Here is an 18,519-nt window from a genome sequence, read left to right on the forward strand (position 1 = left end):
CACCTGGAGATAGTTTCTTTGATGACTTGTACAAAAGGGCTGTCACAAAGGGCATCGGTGGGAAAGGACAGGCGAGTCACTGAAGAAGCAGCTCTCGCATCACGGGTATAACTCTGTCTGTTCTGACCTACCATAGCCTTCTTTAGACTCTGGTTTGCAAAGGATTTCTGTTTCACTTGTGCGCAGTTACACACCTTCTGGAATCTCTCTAGCTCTCAAGGATGTAGTCGAAAAGAAAGCAGGCGGCTGCGAGCCCTAAGGTCAGGGAACAGGCGCACACCCTCGGGCAGGGCTTGCCATAAGCACGGCTGGGCGATGCTGACAGGACTGAGGCTTGGCCTCGCGTCCGCGGCAAACTCACGGCTGCCTCCTGGGCTCTGAGGTCCCACAAATTGCCCATCGGCCTTCACAAGAGTCATTCCTAGAGGAGGAGACAAGGCCACAGAGAGCTTTGGAGGTTGCCCGTGCCAGGAGGACCAGCCCGTCATTTGTCTCCCTTCATCCTCACTGTCAAAAGCTCAAAATAGCCCCGCTCTTGCAAGACTCCTGCGCGGGGTCATGCCTCTTTGTGTAGATGATACGCTTCCACTAATAGCGCTCGAAGACATTCCTCAGCGGGTAGGTTGCCTTCTATATCTCAGTGCAACGTGCTGCCATGTAGGAGCTGGACAACTGTGTTGTGTCCTAAGACGGCAGATGCTATTCTTGCCCCAGAGAGACTTGCTCCAGCACAGCTCCTTTCTCAGCTGAAATGTTAAAGATCAGAAGCAGGCCCGAGTGTGCTCTCCCTGGTAAGAGTATAAATCAAGAGTGGCCGCTCTGAAATCCGTGCAGCAACGCTGTGCCAATGCAGCGCCTGGGTGCTCGCCATTCCCTCCTGGGACGTGCTGTCCCATGGGGAACACAGCAGCTGCCCAGGTACTTCCAGCGGTCAGCTGGGGCTCAGTCTGGGGTGGATGGGGTGTCTCACTTCTCTTGGACACCAATAAATGAAAAAGGTGGTTTTGGCTGTAGCCCTGAAAGTGGACAATTTTCAACTGCCTTCCCTCGCGTCCCTGTCTGGGTGAGGATGAAGACAGAGGCAGGGCTTGCTCCGAGGTTCAGCAGCATTGCAGAAGGCCGTGTCCCTTTGCTCAGGCTGTGCTTTCACAGCTCTCACTGAGGGAAGGTAGTAGGCCTGTGCACCAGAGATCGCTCAAGGGCCACTGGAGTATCAGGGCTGCAGGAGAAGCCCCGGCCAGGCCGGTGGCTATCACGTGATGGTTATGGAGACCCAGCTCTGCCTGCAGCCTGACTCCACTAGCCCTTGGGAGAGCTCAGCAGAGCTGGCGTTGCTGCCTGGTACAGTCACCACAGGCAATCGGGCAGAGGAAACCAAGGCCCAGAGACATCATTTGGGATGGTGGCTGTGCCTTTCCCCTCACCACTTGGACTGTTGTCCAGAGGACACAGGCCCCTCAGCTTTATTCTCGGCTTGGGTTCCATCACCTGACACTGAAGGGGCAGACAAGTGCTTTTAGGGATCCTTGGCAGAAAGGTGGTGGCATCATTCCCAGGGGTTGGAAGTGGGGGGTACCGGTCGCAGGGCTCCAGCAGGCTCCTGTCAGTCACGGGGAGCTCAGCCAGGCGGCAGCCGACCGGGCCCACTGCTCAAGGCAGCCATTGCCAGGGGGTGGCAGCATGGAGCTGCCGAGGTGGACCCTCGGCTGGGTGGCTGGCTTGCTGCAGAGCGGCAGCTAAGTCTCACTGAAACATGGGTGCTTTTAAAGTTGCTGAAACTTCCTGGCCCGCGTGTTACCACTGAATCACACCAGACAGGTTGACATCCAGCCAGGTGGGTCAGCCAGTTTCATGTCTTCACCACTGGGACAGAACAAAGACTGGTGCAATGGGCCAAAGAAGGCCTGGAAATGTTAGGGTCATCAGTGCTCAAAGAAAAGAGCCTGAGCTGACAGAAGCAGCCACTGGTGGTGTGTCTTTTGGGAAGGAGGGCATCCAAGCACTTTGGCAGGGCGGAATGGGATTAAGCTTAAAAGTAGCCCTGGAAAATCGGAGAAAATGTCTCTGAATATGGGGCACAAGTTTATAGATGCCCAACAGTGTCAAAGAGTTTCAAAAATGGTATATTTAATTATTGAAAATACTAGTATAAGTACTGTTTCTACGGTGCAGGATACGAATATTTGCTTTCCTCAGCAATGGGTTGTCTTAGCGATAATCTATAGTACTTTGAATAGAGCACGTTTTGTAGACCTCTTCTGAAGAAAGAAAAATCTTTCTGTAGATTGGGGAGGAGAGGAGCTAGAATGACAACTATAAAGAATATGACTCAGAAAAAGCTGTGGGCAGAACTTCATTTTTTAAGTCAGAGATGAGAAGAGTAAAGACTGGGTGTGGGAGTTTGAAAATAATTTTGCCAAATGGAAACAATTTTCATTAAGAGACATAGAGGGTTATAGCGCCAGGACTATAACTGTTTAATCTGAAGTAAAAAGGATTTGGAGTAAATGTTAAGGAAATATTAGAATGAGAAAAACTGTATGGTAGAACTAAGTATCTGTAATATTGCATGATCTCCTTTAGCCTATGCCTTTAAGGATCTGCTTTAGACAAGCCTCTCCCAAGGACTGTCTAGATATGGATGGTATCATATGGACTTTTATAGAAAAATAGCAGGTATATCAATAGCTGTCTTGCAACTGAAACTGTGATGATCATGATGTCTATTTTTATGTTTACATTTCATAGTCAGTTACTGATCCTGCCTGGAAAAGGTGCTATAATTTCTGAGAAGGTGTACGTGTCCCACTTCGCCTCATAATGCCCAGCAAAATTGCACAGGCATGTAGATATCTGAAATATGATTTTTATCTTTTAAAAGCTTCTTTTTTCCCATTGGAAAGAGTTCCCATTTTCAGGTTCTGTCTGTTTGCTTCCCTGAACAACAAGGTTACTTTGGGGAATACATTCTAAGGTATATAAAAACGTGGATTTTTCAAAATTGATAAATAATTTGCCTTTAATTTAAGAATCACTGTAAAGACCCTCTAAAAATGAGAACTCTTGTTACTTTTATAGACATATTATGAGACTGTTTTTTCAGCATTCTTTACCTTGTAAAAAAAATAGCTCTCTAATGGTGCAGTATGAACTATAGCAGTGTGGTAGCCTAAACGAGATACATTACATAGCTAGAGCACACAGAAAAAAAAAAAACGGCATTCTCAGGTTTTCTTTCGACTAACACAACTATTCACTTGAGGAGGCCATAGATTATGATAAATTACCAGGATCCAAATAGCATACCAAGGGGTTGGAAACCAAAGATTCCTTTCTCTCGGATATTTATTGCCATAACTGCAGAACAATAGCCTTTTGCATTGAGACATTCTTTGTGGAGTTGGGCTGCCTGTCAGCTGACGAGTGCTGATTGTGGGGAAAACACTGCTCTAAAGTAGCCGTAAAGGACCATCTCAGAGAGAAAGTTTAAAATAGATACAGTGCCTGTGTTTCAGCAGCACTGCTGCCCCACTGTAGAGGATCTCGGATCAATATGTGAACTCCTGGTCTAGAGGGACGTCTGTATCTCCTGAGCTAACTACACCCGTTACAGAATTTTTGGAAAGTATTCTGTATGAAAGGAAGAAACTTCTTGACCAAGAGTTTGAGGAAATAAGATTAAATTCAACAGCTGAATTCTCCATGAATTTACCAGTGAATCTGCCATGCATCCAGGAAAATGGCCTACAAAGAGATCCTTTCTTTCTCCCATTTCTACATGCATTAGTTCTATTGAACTCAGAGTTTCAACACAGATAGGCTGCGGACAAGATACATACATTGGGGTGAGATCCAGGCTTAGCAAATATATGAGGCAGACAGCAGTGCCGTCAAGAGACAGCTCTGCTCCGAGACCTTGCACCATGCAAGATTCTGGCCACCTGGAGGCACTTCTCGGGGAGCAGCATGCGCTTTGACCGACCTGAGGGAATGATCTGGAAGGCAGGCAACATATGGCAGCGTGGCTCAGCAAAGCAGTGAAGTTGGCACTGCATCGTGAGCTGTAGAAGAGTTAGCATATATTTTCTCAGGCCACAGTCCTGAATGTGATGTCAAACACCCTGGCTGCTGGCTATCTGGTGGCGCATCACCGTCATTGTCTCCTGCTGGAGTTGTTCTGCTTTACGCAACTGATTTGCCCTTCAGGAGCAGCAGGGACTTGTATCCTTCCCTCGGCATCTCAGATGGATGCAGAGAGCAATTAAGGAATCATTTAGGCTGACCACCAAGGAAATATATCTGCTAACATTACGTAGGAGGCTGTGGTGGAGTCTCGGAACTGACAGGAGCTTTGGTGTTTGAAAAAAATTTCCCTTGAAAATACTACAAGAAAAATATCCTGCTGTAATATAAATATGTACTGCAGATTAACTATACCATTGTCTACCTTGGCACCTGGGAGATGCTCTCTGCAGTTTAATCACTGTTCTTCTTCCTGAAATATGTAACTTCAAATGAAAATTTGGATGAAGTGTGAAGGAGATGTATATTTGTAACACTCAGTCAAAGATAATAACAAAGTGAATTGAACTGCATACGTGGATGTTTGCCTTCTACAAGTTAGCCTCAGTAGAAGATCATAGTAACATGCCATATGTTCAGAGAACAGTTCTTGGGTTCAAAAAGTGTTTGGACAAATTCATCAGTTAAAAATCCACCACAAGCTGTTAAGTACCCAGACATCGTGTCCTGCTCAGGGCTTCCATACATACAAATCATTGGGTGTCGGCAGAGTTTGAGAGACATGGAGCTCCATGTTCACCACTGGGACAGAACAAAGACAGATTGAATGGTCCAAAGAAGGCCTGGAATGTTAGGGTCTTCAGTGCTCAAAGAGAAGAGCCTGAGCTGACAGAAGCAGCCGCTGGTCAGTGTTCAGGGCCTCATTTGCACCGGGCACTCTGCTGAGAAAGGGCACCACGTAAGTGCTTGGTAGTGTGTGGCTATCAAAAGGCCAACACGAGGAATCAATGGCCCTGCCAAGTCCACCGCACCCCTGGTAGAGCAGCTTAAGGAGAGGGACTGCAGCACCTCTTTTTACAGGTGTGATCTGGCTGGACCTTCATAGTGCAGGTACCAGGAGAGGGCCTGGATCACCCTCTGGATCACCCTCATTCATCATAGGATGACCATGAGATCCAGCCTCCACAGATTAGGACCTCCCAGACTCTTAGGCCAGCAAAGGCGAGAAAGCAAGCCCTTTGCAACCTCAAGTGTAGAGGAGTCATTCCCATGGTCTACCTTTATGCTGGCTCAAAACACACAAGTAATCACAATATTCTTCCCCATGCAGTGGATGTGAAAATGGCACTGTGAACCCAAGCAAACTCGACCTAGACCTTCACTGTTCACACACAAAAGCAGAGCAGGGCTACAGTGGGAAGAAGAAATCCTGCCCCTCATCTCCCTCGTCTGCCTCTCCTTTCCTCAGCTTTCCTCTTGCAGAGGAAGCCTGGAGCTGGGGTGAGAGCAGTCTCCTGTCCCTCTGGGACATGCCAGCAGAACCAGGTCCCTGGGAGACAGGGCTGCTGTGAGAGGCAGGGTCAGTCACTAACACGCACTTGAAACACAGGCTGTCTCTGCCTTAGCCAGTAGAGCGGCATGACAGGAGGTCAGTGGGGCGGAACAGCAAGTGCTGAGGACCTGGCACCTAGACTAAATGGATTTCAAGGGGAAAGAGTGGGAGTCCCAAGAGCTGAACGCCTGTCTGAGGTGGGATCACCTTAGATCTGCCCCTGGAGCACACCTGTCATGTGAACCAAAGTCTGGGACAACAGGGGCATCTGCTTCAATAGCATTTTTCTGCTTGATGCTAAGCATTAATGAAGACATGCTCAAAGAGTCCCTGTGCAATTAATGCTGATTGCACCGTGGCAGCATGTGTGGACCCCAGGAGGAAGGGGCTGGTTGACAGCCACCCCCAAAGATGCTTTCCCTGTCCCAAAGGGGACGGTCTAGTCTGTGAGTCTCTGTGCAACTGAGGCCGCAGGCACAGAAGTGCCCTCCGGCTGCAGTGCCCTGAAATCCTCTCCTTCGTCTTGCTGACAGGGCTGAAGTCTTTCCTCCGCTTCTGTCCTGGCATGTGGCAATGAGCTACCACGACTGCAGAGGAGAGGGCTTTGGAAGGCCAAGAACAGATACTTGCCTTATTTAGGTGAGCTGTGCTTCATGCCCTTGGTTTTGCGGATCCCCTCTCCAAGGAGGAGTCTGTGGCCAGAATGTGACATTTCCTTCATGATACAGCTACTGAAACAGTAACAGGCTGTCCCAGCATGAGCCTGCCAGAGACCTCCGGGGCCAAGAGCCTCTGGGATAAAATCCACAACGGCCAGTGAAGATCACTTGGGCATCCTGTCCTGGGATTTCTGTTGGCTTTTAAAGCAAGGGTATTCAGTGCCAGACTTGGGCATAGCGCCATATAGCTGCCACATGAGCTGCCATTTTAACCACACCATGATTACCACGACTGCCTGCTGCGGTTACCTTGTATGGCTCTTACATTGCAGACTTTGTGAAGGGCCTTAGAGCTTGTGGGAGAGGGGCTTCCAAGCACTTTGGCTGGGAGAAATGGGATCAGAATTAAAAGTAGCTCTGGCAAATTGGAGAAATTGTCTCAAATTTTCAGGAGGAAGTTTAATGAAGAGAAACAAAGTACTTTTGGTAAGATTAGATGAGACAGACAAATGCATGATTTATGGCTGTTGGACTAAGAAGGAAAGGAAGTGGGGATTATAACATATCACAAGTTAACACTGAAAAAAAAGATGACATTTTGATATTTTTGAAGGTTTCTAGGCAATTTTTTGGTCTGTATTGGTGTTTGGATGTTATTGTTGCAGACATCAAAAATTTCTGTAGTAGGAAACACTTTACATTTGGTGGGTTGGATTGGTAATTACATGAATAAGAAAAACGATAACTTTACTTTAAAAATGTATTTTGAACAAAATAAAATCATAACATTATTTACCATAAATTAGAAATACCTTAAATACATGATCTACCTTACCTGAAAATTAACATATTCTTTAGGATTTTAAACTCACATCACTCTTATAGGATGTTTTATTGTGCAGGGATTTTAGGATCCTTGCAACTTGCTGTAATTTTCAATCATCTGCACTAATCATCTCAGTCAAATTGTGCTCTTCCTAAAACCATCTTTAGACAGATTATTCTAGCCCTACATATTATCCTTTGCTTCAATTACAGTGCAGCTTTCTTGAGGATCCAGTATATTACGTTATTAGGACACATGTAGAATGCCAGTGAGAAACTAAAGTTTTTATCATGACTTCTGATTATCTGCTATGTGTGGAGGCCAGGGGTTGCTTTGCACTGATGCACTATTTTTAGAGTTAAGCTGTCTGTCATCTGATCAGTACTAGTGCAAAGGTTCTGAAAAAAAAGTTGGTCCATAATGGCCATAAAGAAAGACCTCTCAGAGAAAAGTTTAAAATAGATGCAGTTAATGATTTGCAGGAGATCTCTGGAGCACAAAAACAGTGTTCCAGTAATAGTAGCACAAATGGTTGAAAACATTTCCCATCAGACATTCTTTGCCAATAAAGTAAAATTCAACAGGTCACACTGTGACCCAGGCAAGGAGGAAATCACCTAGTACCTGAACTTTGCTGCTCAGGTCCCGTGACAGTGCTCTTACACTTTCCACAGAATAGGGACCCCCCATGCCCCACCATGCCAGCAGCACAGCCCCAACATCAGCACGGTACTGCTGGGAGAAACACAGTCCAGCACACAGGAAGGCTTTGGAATTGGAGCCAAAGCAGTAAAGTCTGAGCTTAGCTAACGTGCGAGGCTGAGAGCAGTGAGGGGTCATGGGATGGCTCTGCTCTGAAAGCGTACAAGGCACCCTGCTTCAGGAATATATGGCCAACTGGAGGGATTTGTCAGGGAGCTGATGAGACTAATCTGTGGTGTCTGGCATGGCAGTGACCAAATTAAGTGGTCATTGCACATTTAGCTGGTTAGGTTAATATTAAAATAGGCTAATTTTGCATGAACACCAATATATCCTGTTCTCCAGTGAGAGGTGTTATCCTATTATTCTCCAAACTGAAAGCAAGTTTTGAGAATCCTTTTTTCAGTGTAAATAATGAATATGGGAATTACCAATAGAAAACATCCACATGGTATCAATGCCGCAAACTCTGCACTTGTGAATGCCTTGCATAATTTAAATAGTTTTAATGTTCAGAAGTCTTCCTTGTTTTATGAAGAAAGCACATAAAAATTTTGGATATAATTGTAACATCCAGTTATAGCAACAAAAAGCTAGTTGTGAAAAATCTAAACAAATCTGCCTCCATAGTGTAGCCTCTCCTTGCTTCTCTCAGAGGTGTACTATAAACAGAGAAAAAAGCCAAGTAAACAAGTGTCTGGTAATTTTAGTTAATATTGCTGTCCTCATGTCTTCTCCTTTCATGCCATTCTCCAACTCCTTTTGCCTTTTCCTTCCCCTTCCATTGCTGTCAGAGCCTGTCCACCCCACTCACCTGTTCTGTAACTGAAGCTGTTGGGCTGCTTTGGCATGTGATGGAAAGGGCATCCTGAATGTCACCTTCTCAGCCAGGACCTACAGCTCACATATCTTTCTCTGACATTTGCTGTGGAGATAGGAGGAATTTGAGTAACCATAGAAATCTCATGCACACTCAAGAGCTGTTCCTCTTTAAATGTAAAAGTGCTGTGTGTTAACTGTCTGTAATCTCTAGCTGACTTTGCCCTTCCTCTTCACTTTCTTTGCAAGACTTACTTTTACTCAGTGGGCAGCTACTAAGGTGTTCTGGTTTTGGTTGGGATAGAGTTAATTTTCTTCATAGTGGCTGTTACGGGACTGTGTTTTGGATTCGTGCTGAAAACAGTGTAGATAATATAGAGGTTTCTAGTCACTGCTTATCAATGCTTACACAGAGCCAAGGCCTTTTCTGCTTCTCACCCCACCCCACCAGTGAGCAAACTGGGGGTGCACAAGGACTTGGAAGGGATGCAGCTGGGACAGCTGACCCCAGTGACCAAAGGGATATTCCATACCATATGATGTTATGCTCAGTATATAAAGCTGGGGGAAGAAAAAGGAAAGGGGAGGGACATTCGGAGTTACAGCATTTGTCTTCCCAAGTACATATGATGGAACCCGGCTTTCCTGGAGATGGCTGAACACCTGCCTGCCATCTCCAGGGAAGTGGGGAATGAATTCCTTGTTTTGCTTTGCTTGCATGCACAGCTTTTGCTTTACCTATTAAACTGTCTTTATCCCAACCCATGATATTATGGGTCATCAGAGCAAAGTAAAGACATTCCTGGGTTTAAAATCTACTGTTGAATCTTCCCAAGTAGAAGTCACTTCTTTTTTCCCTGCTGTGAGGTCAAATAATAATTGTATCAAACATTGCTGAAATTAGTCTCCAAACAAAGGAACAGGATCAGAAGATAGCAAGGCCATCTTAGTCCATTCATAGCTAGCCTGAGATATGAGAAGGTTCTGAACAGCAACACACAAAGGTTAGCTCACTTGTGTTTGTCTTTGCAATAACCAAAGCAGTAACTGGCCCAACATACCTTATATATTACCAGGTTAGTTAGTCTTTTATTTGTTAGGCTCATCACTGGCTTTTCCCTAGAAATAATCCCCAACCCCTTTCCTACTCCATCCTTTTTAGCACTGCTCATCTGTAATGATAGCTCAGTTCCCTGAAGGACACATCTTGCCTGGATAAACAACAATTACCCAGACTAGATATGCCATGAGAAAGCACTCATCGTATTCCATTTAATTCAACACAACTCTCACCTTTCAGTAGAATAAAAAGAAATTTTTGTATGAAAAGTGTCCTTACCATTTCCAGGATCCAGAGCCCAGCCACATCTTAGCAGAAGTGTCAGAATGAGAAGCTTTGCACCAGAGAATTAGTGTTCCAGCATTTCTCCTTGTCTCATGCCAACATTCTTGAGAGGTCTTATTTTACCCAGGGATCTTCAGTATGAGACTTCACATTCCTTATCAGTCTGTTCATTAAGGATCCACAGGCACAAAGATCCCTCTTGGCATGTTTTATAAATATTAACAGCATAGCTGAGAACAGCATTTGCAAGCTGCAAATCCCATTAGGAATTTTATTCAAGATTAGTGTAAAAACTAACACTAAGCAGTAAAAAATACTGAACATCTTTCATTTTTAACAGGAAACTTGGGTGCTTATCTTTGTGTTTTGTGACCAGTTCAGCATTATAAGACAACCTATTTTATTGCATGTTGATAATTTGATTCTTTTAGCTAAAATCTTGTTATATCCTAGCACTCTCATTCCCAAGATAAATTATTCTAGTAACTGTGTGGGTGTTAAGTCCATTTCCTAAATCCGTGTGTTAAATAACCTATTTTAGCAACAAGAAGAAGTGCGTATGCATTCCAGCTGTAGCATTTGGATTAGGTTTTTTTCTGGGTTCAGTCTACTGAAACTAAGCTGTTTCTATAACCAAAATGGAGAGAATGATTTAAAATGTTGGAATTTTGAGAGTTTTTGCTTTACTTACATAGAGAAACTTTAGATCTGAAAGTGCTTGGGACACAAAGGAATTGTACAGAAAGTTTGGAGAAAGGGTATTTTGTGCTATGAAGTATGGATTTCTCAAGGAAACATCTCATCATGATCTATTCACACATCACCTGGAAATCACTTGATTTTCTGAACAGATGACCACTATTTTGTCAAGAGCCAGTAACTATACCCTGTGTTTTACCCACTTCACAGAAGAAAATGAAACATTAGTTGATCTGTGGAGAACTCCTGGACCTTTAGAGGAAGTGTGATCCAGAGTAAAGCAACAGGGACATGTAAAATTTAACCCCAGGATCTCTGGTCACAATGGAAGCTGGTCATCCCTCTGTGTGGAACAGAACAGTACTGTATGCTATTGTCTTGCTATTTATTTGAAGCATTCCATGGTTAATGTCTTACAGGGAATCCGAGGCCTCTTGTTTCCTTCAATCGGAATCAAATAACTTACTCAAGGGGTAAGTTGCTGCCTAACAGAACTGCAGTGTGGAATGGCAACTTTGAGGTCTAAAAATAATCACAGGATATAATGAAAAAAAAAAACCCAACAGATGATGTTTCAGTTAGATGTCTTTGAAAGATCTCACAGAGAATGAATAGCCTAAAGGTTTTACTCATAAAGTCTGATTGTAATGCCCACTTTTGTGTTTGATTTATGGAGGCTACAGGCTGTATGTGACTGTAATGTGCCCAAAACTTGGAACTGATGAAATATCGGGATGCCCATTGAAAAGTTGATATGTTGCTATCCTCAGCTTAACGATAGGTTTTGCTTAGTTCTCTTCAACTCTGCAATCAATGGAGTGGTATTTTGTTAAAAGGCTGTGACTAGGGAGGAGATGGGAAAACCTTGTCCTGCCTGCTTCACTGTGAGTCAGGTGAAGTCTTCTGAAGGGAAGACTGGACCTTAACTGATAGCAGTTAAACAGGACAGAAAGATGAGAGGTAGCTTCTAGAGTAAAGGAGAGAACAGAGGTACAAGGAAGAGATCTGAACATAGGGACCTGCAGCAGGCTGCTTGGAAGAGCAGGGAGCAGGCATATGGTCAGGTCTCAAAAGTATCAGCTAGAAGGATGTCCAGCAGACTGGAAAGGTTTGCAGAACTTGCTAAACCCATACTAAAAATTCCAGAGCTGAAACCAATAATGGAGAAAAGGACTGCTCCAGAAGGACACAAAAGGCAGAGAGAATTTTTTTTTATTATTTTATATTCTTTATTATATGCTTTTTTACTCTGACTTTTTTCCTAACTTTTGTTGATTTTTTTTTTTTAATGGAAGACCTAGCCCTCTCATCTGCAACTGTTGACCTAACCAGGTTCTTTCTCCAGCTCCCCAGGTCCTTTCTCCCCTGAGGTTAGCTAAGATTCTGTCATAGGTACTCTGACACCTCAGCAAAATTTAAAAGTTATGATTTGATTATACTGTTTTAGTAAAAGGGACAAGGTACAAAGTTAGAGGCATAAATATATGCTGCCGTGTCTAGGGAAGAGCTGCAGTTAGCCTGTTAAAAGCAGCAACATCCTAAGATGAAAGGCATCAGTAAAGATCAGCTGTTACATTTTTTTAATTGATAAACCTTCCAGTGTTGTTCTCCATAAGCATATATTAGAACACTAATATATTTTAAGCACTCTTAGCAAAGGAATTTATCAGTATTAGACACAGACCTTATACTTACTGTGTACTTCTGCTATGGAAACCTAGCTGTTTCCTGCAATGGGCACATGTGAATAGTATGAGCATGAGGTACGGGTGTCCAGTGACAACACAGGCAGCCCAGGCACAGCCCCTTCTCCAACATGGCTCTCCAAAGGAGAAATGAGGAGGGAATAAATTGTGCGCTGCCAATCAACAGTGTCCCATGCTGTTTGGAAGTCGGGGCTGTTCTGGCATTGCTTCCCCCATACCTGCTATTCAATTCCACTGTGGGAAGATGAAGGGAAGCAAGATTTCCATTGTATGTAAACAGGAACCAGGCCTAAATCAAGCTGTTAGATTGTGGGAAAGGAGAGGAGGTTACTCCTTGGGAGCAAAGAGCTAGGCAGGCCTTTTTTCCTTTGTTATGCTCTACCTCAGCTTTTCCATTCCTTCCTCTTGCTGGATCTGATGCCTTCCTACCCAGCCAGGCAGCTGTTGTCCCTAGCGACAGCTGTCACCTGCAATGAACATTTGCAGGGAAGGTCTTCTTTGATATAGGTGTCCCAGCGTCGCACTTGAAGCCAGCTTGGAGCCCTAGAGCCCAATGCAGAAGGCAGCCACTTGCACCTTCAGGAGGATTTTCTGGAAGTTGTGTTATTTTGACAGTGGTAACTCCTTTTGTTGAAGATCGTGCAATGAGATGTTTCTTACTGACTTGTGCTTGACATTTCCAACCACACAAAGTGGACAACAGCCTGCTACACACATTGTCTGAATATGGTTCTGTTTGTATACATATAGGACAACGAATGTAGTTATGGCCTGATAAGAAAGCACTGTTAGCTGCATTTGCTCTGCACAAAGCCCTTGGGGCCCAGCCTTTCAGTGAGGGAGTAAAAAAGAAACATTGAAATGAGAAAATGTTATGCAGAAAGCCAGGGAAAAATGGCATTTCACAGAAAGGCAGACTGAATTTCAGCAAGGATTTTTCATTTCCCTGAAGTGAAGTTGCCAGGGCAAGTTCTCACCAGGTGGGACTGCACAGACTGCACTGCACTCCCACGTCATTAATATAGAACACACTGCACTCTGAAGCATTGCGTATGTGTGTGGCACTACAGCAGTCTTGCAAATCCACATGAAAGGGAACAGGATTTCATCACAATTCTCAACTTTCATCTCCAAAGGACACAGCTCCTCTTGGGATTTTTGCTCCTTGAGACTGAAAAAGAAATGTTAGAGTGTTAATCAGCAATTAAAGAGCACTCCACTCCATTTTGAAATGAATGATGCTGTAATGAGTTTGTCTCTTGCATTCCTATAGGTGCAACAGCTGAGATTAGCTCAAGCCCTTTGCATTCCAGCAAAACTTTTGCTGAATCGCTTTCTGATATACTATGCACCCACATTACTGCATCTTCTCTCTCCACCACCTATGCCACCATAGAGGCTCCTCACTCATTTCTTCTTCCTCTCTTTACATCCTCTATCCTGCATTACCCCACCTCATTTTCCGCACTGATCAGTGTCTCTCATTCTTCTCGTCCTCACCCAACCACGACCTGTCCGTTGCACACCAGTCCTTTCCCTGCCCATGCACAGAGTGAGACAGGCACACATGCGCTGCACCTCTGCTCTCCCAGCTGAACTCATGGTTAGTTCATGCAGGCCAATGGTCTGTCAGAGAGCAGCACATCCATGCAAACATCCCCAGTCCCTCCTGGACCCTGAGCACCTCCCAGTTCCTGGTCAGGGCATCAGGCACCCTGATCACTTCAGAAGCAGCAGCTGAAGTGACCTGTCCCCAGGCACAGGAGACATTGCTATCTGAGTAAGCACCTGAGCCTGCTCTCCAGGCCATCAACCCTCAGGAGGAGGTTTCCTACCAGAGCAGAAGCTGAGCAGCTCTGAGCCTTCTCCGGCCTCCCAGGACTCACTACCAGGGGTTGTTTCTTTTATCCTGTGAGCTTCATACTGAAAGGGAGATCAATAGGTCACTTGGAGTCATGCTTTTAATCTTCATCTAGTAGCAGCAGTAATGTACTTATCTATACCCAGTTCTACTCTGCAATGCATCTTTGTTTTCCCCCTGAATCTCTTTCTATCTGCATCTTTCTCATGCCATGCCATTGTGTAAGTAGTAAAATCTTGCAAAGCATAGATAAGAGGACATGTTCATCATATAAGAACAATCAGTGTTATGTTAGAATCTATTAATGCTTATTGACTTGAATGCATTCTCTCCAAAGGTACAGTCAGTAAGAAATAAATGCCATAGAAGCCAATCTTCAGGAAAAGTTGCACGACAGAACTCAGGACTCGCAATTTCTCAGTTCAAGGCATGAAGCTACCTAACTTTTGGAGGTTCCTTTATGACTGGAAGGAATCTATAAACTAGGACTTCCTAATCTACCGCCCACTGAGCAGATGCCTTAGTGGATAAACAAGTCTCCCCAAGACATGTCTGAAATTGTTGGGTCTGTACTGGGAAACCTAGTGAAAAAGTGAAAGCTAATGAGACTGCCAAAGGTATTTCATGACCATATAAAAATTATGAATTGCACAGATTTTCACTGCTGTGCTGTAATGAAAGAAGAAATGGGACCTCACAATTTCTTCTCTGCTATACTGGAATTCACCAGCTGCCACAGGGCAACGTGTTTATAGTAATATTTAACCTACAGAAGATGCAAAGAGTTTCCTAGCTGAATGCAAGAAATAAGCAGTGTTCCTCTTCAACCACTTCTTTCAAGTTGTAAAACAGAATGGATGAGCACTATATAAAGTTCTGGGGCCTGTGATCACCCTTTTCCTAGGTTTATTTTTGGCAAGAGGTTCTGACACCTGAACAAGGGCCATGAGGTTTCTTCCACTAATGATCACATTGAAACTCACAGATAAAAGTAATGAAGAAGGTATCACACTTCCAGGCCGTGAAATTTCCTTCCATGCTGCAATGTTATAAACTTGAGTCTCCAGTTCACAATGCAAATCTAAAAGCAAAACTTGTGATATTCTGCCTAGCTGTAGGCTGGAAAGCTGTGTCTATGTTCATATTTTCACTTTGACTGTGATGTGTTGCTGAGTATTCTCTCTCTCTGCCTGCTAACACAGGGCCTGATGGAGGAGAAGTCATACCTTAAGGGCTGGCAGAGAGTGAGGCAGCTGCGTGATCTCTTTCTCAAGATGGTTCTATTTTCAGCATGCCTGAGTCTTTTCTCCATGGGAAATGTCAGCACTGCAGCACCTTGTCCATGCTGCATTGCTGAGCAGGACATTCTGTATCCAGGGACTGCTCTTACTCTGCCTCTTCTCTCTTTGATTGTGCCGTGCTTTGATTTCAGCTGCAATGGAGTCCAGCCCGGTAGAGACAGTAACAGGACTGGGAGAAAGTTAGTGGTGGGCAGGTTCTATTTAATTTTAATTTTTGCATTAAGGCATTGTTGCTTCTTTTCAGCGGACCCTTTGCCAAGAGCTAGCATTCAAATAACTGCCCTTCATGTTAGACAGAAAGACAGCAAAGCTAATGCTGTGTAGCCCAGAAGCTTTTCACAAACACTCATATGAGTGGCTAGATGATTAAACACTATGATTTTCTTTGCAGGAGTTTCCTGTCCTATGGAATATGGGCTTTCAAGTATAGGCTGCCTGCAAGCTTTCATTAACATCATCATTATTCTCTAGAAAGAACCATTAGAGGACATGGTTAAAATGGTAATCATACACTGACATTCTCACTGGCAAAGCAGCAATGAACTTTTTACCTCTTAGTCTGTTTTACATGTATTGTCTTCTGATCTCTTTTCCTTTTGCTACATCTTCAAATCTAATCCAAGTGGCAAAGGTCTTTCCTTTCTAAACCTGTACTGGGAATTCATGTCTATCTTGTGATCGACATTACATGCTAGGTCACAGCTGCCATTGCTATCAATCATATTTCTTGCTTAAAATATATGCATTTTAATAGCATCTGTGGAAAAGCAGAGAACTTTTGGTTGATGAGAATTGTAAAAAGAAAATTGTATGATATTACAGTTTTCAAATTAAATGTTAAATGTCTTATTTTTTGTCACACTTAACAAAAGGTTTTAATTACTGTTTGCTCCAGCACTGAATTTACACTGTCATTCATTTTATTGGCACTGAATTGTTTAATGCCAAGCACTGAGCAGTTTACTGTTCAACCCTGTTGAACACCTATATCCTCGATAAGCCTGATAAATTATCAGTCACCTTAATTGTACAACCCAACTAACAGAAAAACAGACAAGTGTACTTGATGTAGCCTGTAAGGACAGCTCAAAGGTGCGTACACTTTTGAAGAACCTTTGCGATTAGAATTTTAAAGAAAAAGACAAAATCCTAAATCTGCAACCATATGATGAATTTTGCTAATTTTAGGAATCTCTCTAAATGTGATTTAATACCAATTTCTTGCCAAGATATTTTTAAACTCTCAGTTATAAAGCAAAGCTTGAGAGAACAAACACTAAAAAGAGCTCAGCTGAAAGTCGAGCTCCCATTGAGCAACAGCTTGTTCCCTTTTGAGCAGTAATCCTCACTATATGCACACTGCACGCTACTAGCAATTGGTTCCAGAGACTTCTGCCTATGTAGGAAACTATGAAGGGTCTTAAACACTTAATTTTAACAACTTTCTAGATCTACTGGTGAGGGTAGTCCATTTACTGGATGGACACATTAAGTTAGCCCAGCTCTTGTGGAAATCTTCCAGTGCTCCAAAGTAAGCAATTCCTTTGTCTCCTAACCAGATGTTTATAGGCCTTGTTTGCCTGTGAGGGTGGAGTTCACAACCTGTAATCCCAGAGCAAGGAGAACAGACAGGAAATACCGGCTTTTGGGGGTGTGTGTCAGGAGCACAATATCTCAGTGAATTCCTGAAAAATTCTGTCAAGACACAGATGAAAGGGCTGAAGAATTTGCTGATACATGTTCATATCAAATCATTCAAGCATATGAGATGCCTGTACACCACTCTGGTTAGTTCCTTAGTCTTATGCTGGAGTTACAGCCATCTCACTCAATGCATGTTCAACTTCTAGTGCTCATCATAAGTTTAAACCACAAATCAAATGGATTTATTTTTTTCAGTGTCTAATTGCCAGACAATTCAGATGCACACAGTGTGACATTCCTACGTGATGCAAAATAGTCTTCTGCTCGCAACCAACTACAATCCCTGGAAATACACTCTTATGTACTGGTCATTGTTCCAACACTGCTCAGGTCCTTGCTGCAGGAAATGAGAGACACTTTCCTTGCTTGTAGAGGGACTGAGAAGGGTCTTTCTACATGTGTCCTTTCTTCCCCAGTAATACTTCTTACATATTTTACTTAATACTTCTTACATAGTACTCATGAATTAAAAAAACCCCAAACTCGTTTCAGTTGAGGTCTTCTCCTCTGGCATGCATGTATCCATTTTCAGTTATACTTCTTTTGCTGATTATCTCCTATGTAGGCAAAACATGGACAGTCTTGATCTCTTCATTTTATTTAAGTAAAAAATTCATAGTCAAGTCCTCATTGCCATAGTTTATAGAGAGCAAGATTAAGCTTGCTCATGAAGAAGAAACAGTACTTCTTTTCAGGAAACTTAGGAACCAAGCTGTATGTCTGCAAATTCCTAATTGTCTATTTGGGAACTCTGATATATTACCTTATTTTAAGGCTAGCTTTTCTGAAGGTCTTCTGCAAGCTAAGGCAGGATGTGAAAGTAACAATATTAGTTGGTCCAAGTTGTAGTATTGTCAGTAACAGAGTCAATGTCTCCAAGAGGCTACTGATGTTTTTGGATCTGCTTATGCACAGCCCCAGGAGAGTGAATCATGCAGTCTTAGCACTCCCCATCTGACACCCTGGATTTAAAAACTGTCTGTTCATTCTCTGTGGGCTACTCTGCTCAGCCAAGTAGACCACATTATTGCATGTTCCTTCTTTTTAGTCATGTAGAGATCTTCGTGCTAGTTATCTTACCCTGTCTTTGTTGCTTCATAGCCCTATTAACTAGCTGATCTGCAAACTCTGTTTGCTGACCTGTGTTATTCAGGCAGTGGGGGAGGAGCTATGGAGATAGGCAAGTGAGGAACAATTCCTCTTCTTCCATTTTATGGGCTGTCTCACTTAGAAAATGTTACCATTGTCCAAGCCAAAGAGCATTTTCAAAAAATGTTTTAGTTTCTAACACTGCTTGTGCAGGCAGAGCAGATGCTACACCC

General features: G+C 43.5%; 1 long non-coding RNA gene across 2 annotated transcripts in view; it reads right to left on the minus strand.

Annotated features, from left to right (window-relative positions):
- LOC142604371 (uncharacterized) overlaps positions 1–10,010 on the minus strand; it is a 39,245-nt gene extending 29,235 nt beyond the window's left edge. For both annotated transcript variants that reach the window (XR_012838227.1, XR_012838226.1), the window contains exons 1-2: positions 9,921–10,010; positions 8,577–8,687 (exon numbers count right to left, since the gene is read on the minus strand). This is a non-coding gene — a long non-coding RNA (uncharacterized LOC142604371). The remainder of the gene's footprint in view (positions 1–8,576; positions 8,688–9,920) is intronic.
- Between the last annotated feature and the right edge of the window lie 8,509 nt (positions 10,011–18,519).

Source organism: Balearica regulorum, chromosome 18 (assembly GCF_011004875.1).
Source record: "Balearica regulorum gibbericeps isolate bBalReg1 chromosome 18, bBalReg1.pri, whole genome shotgun sequence".
Lineage (NCBI taxonomy): Eukaryota > Metazoa > Chordata > Aves > Gruiformes > Gruidae > Balearica > Balearica regulorum.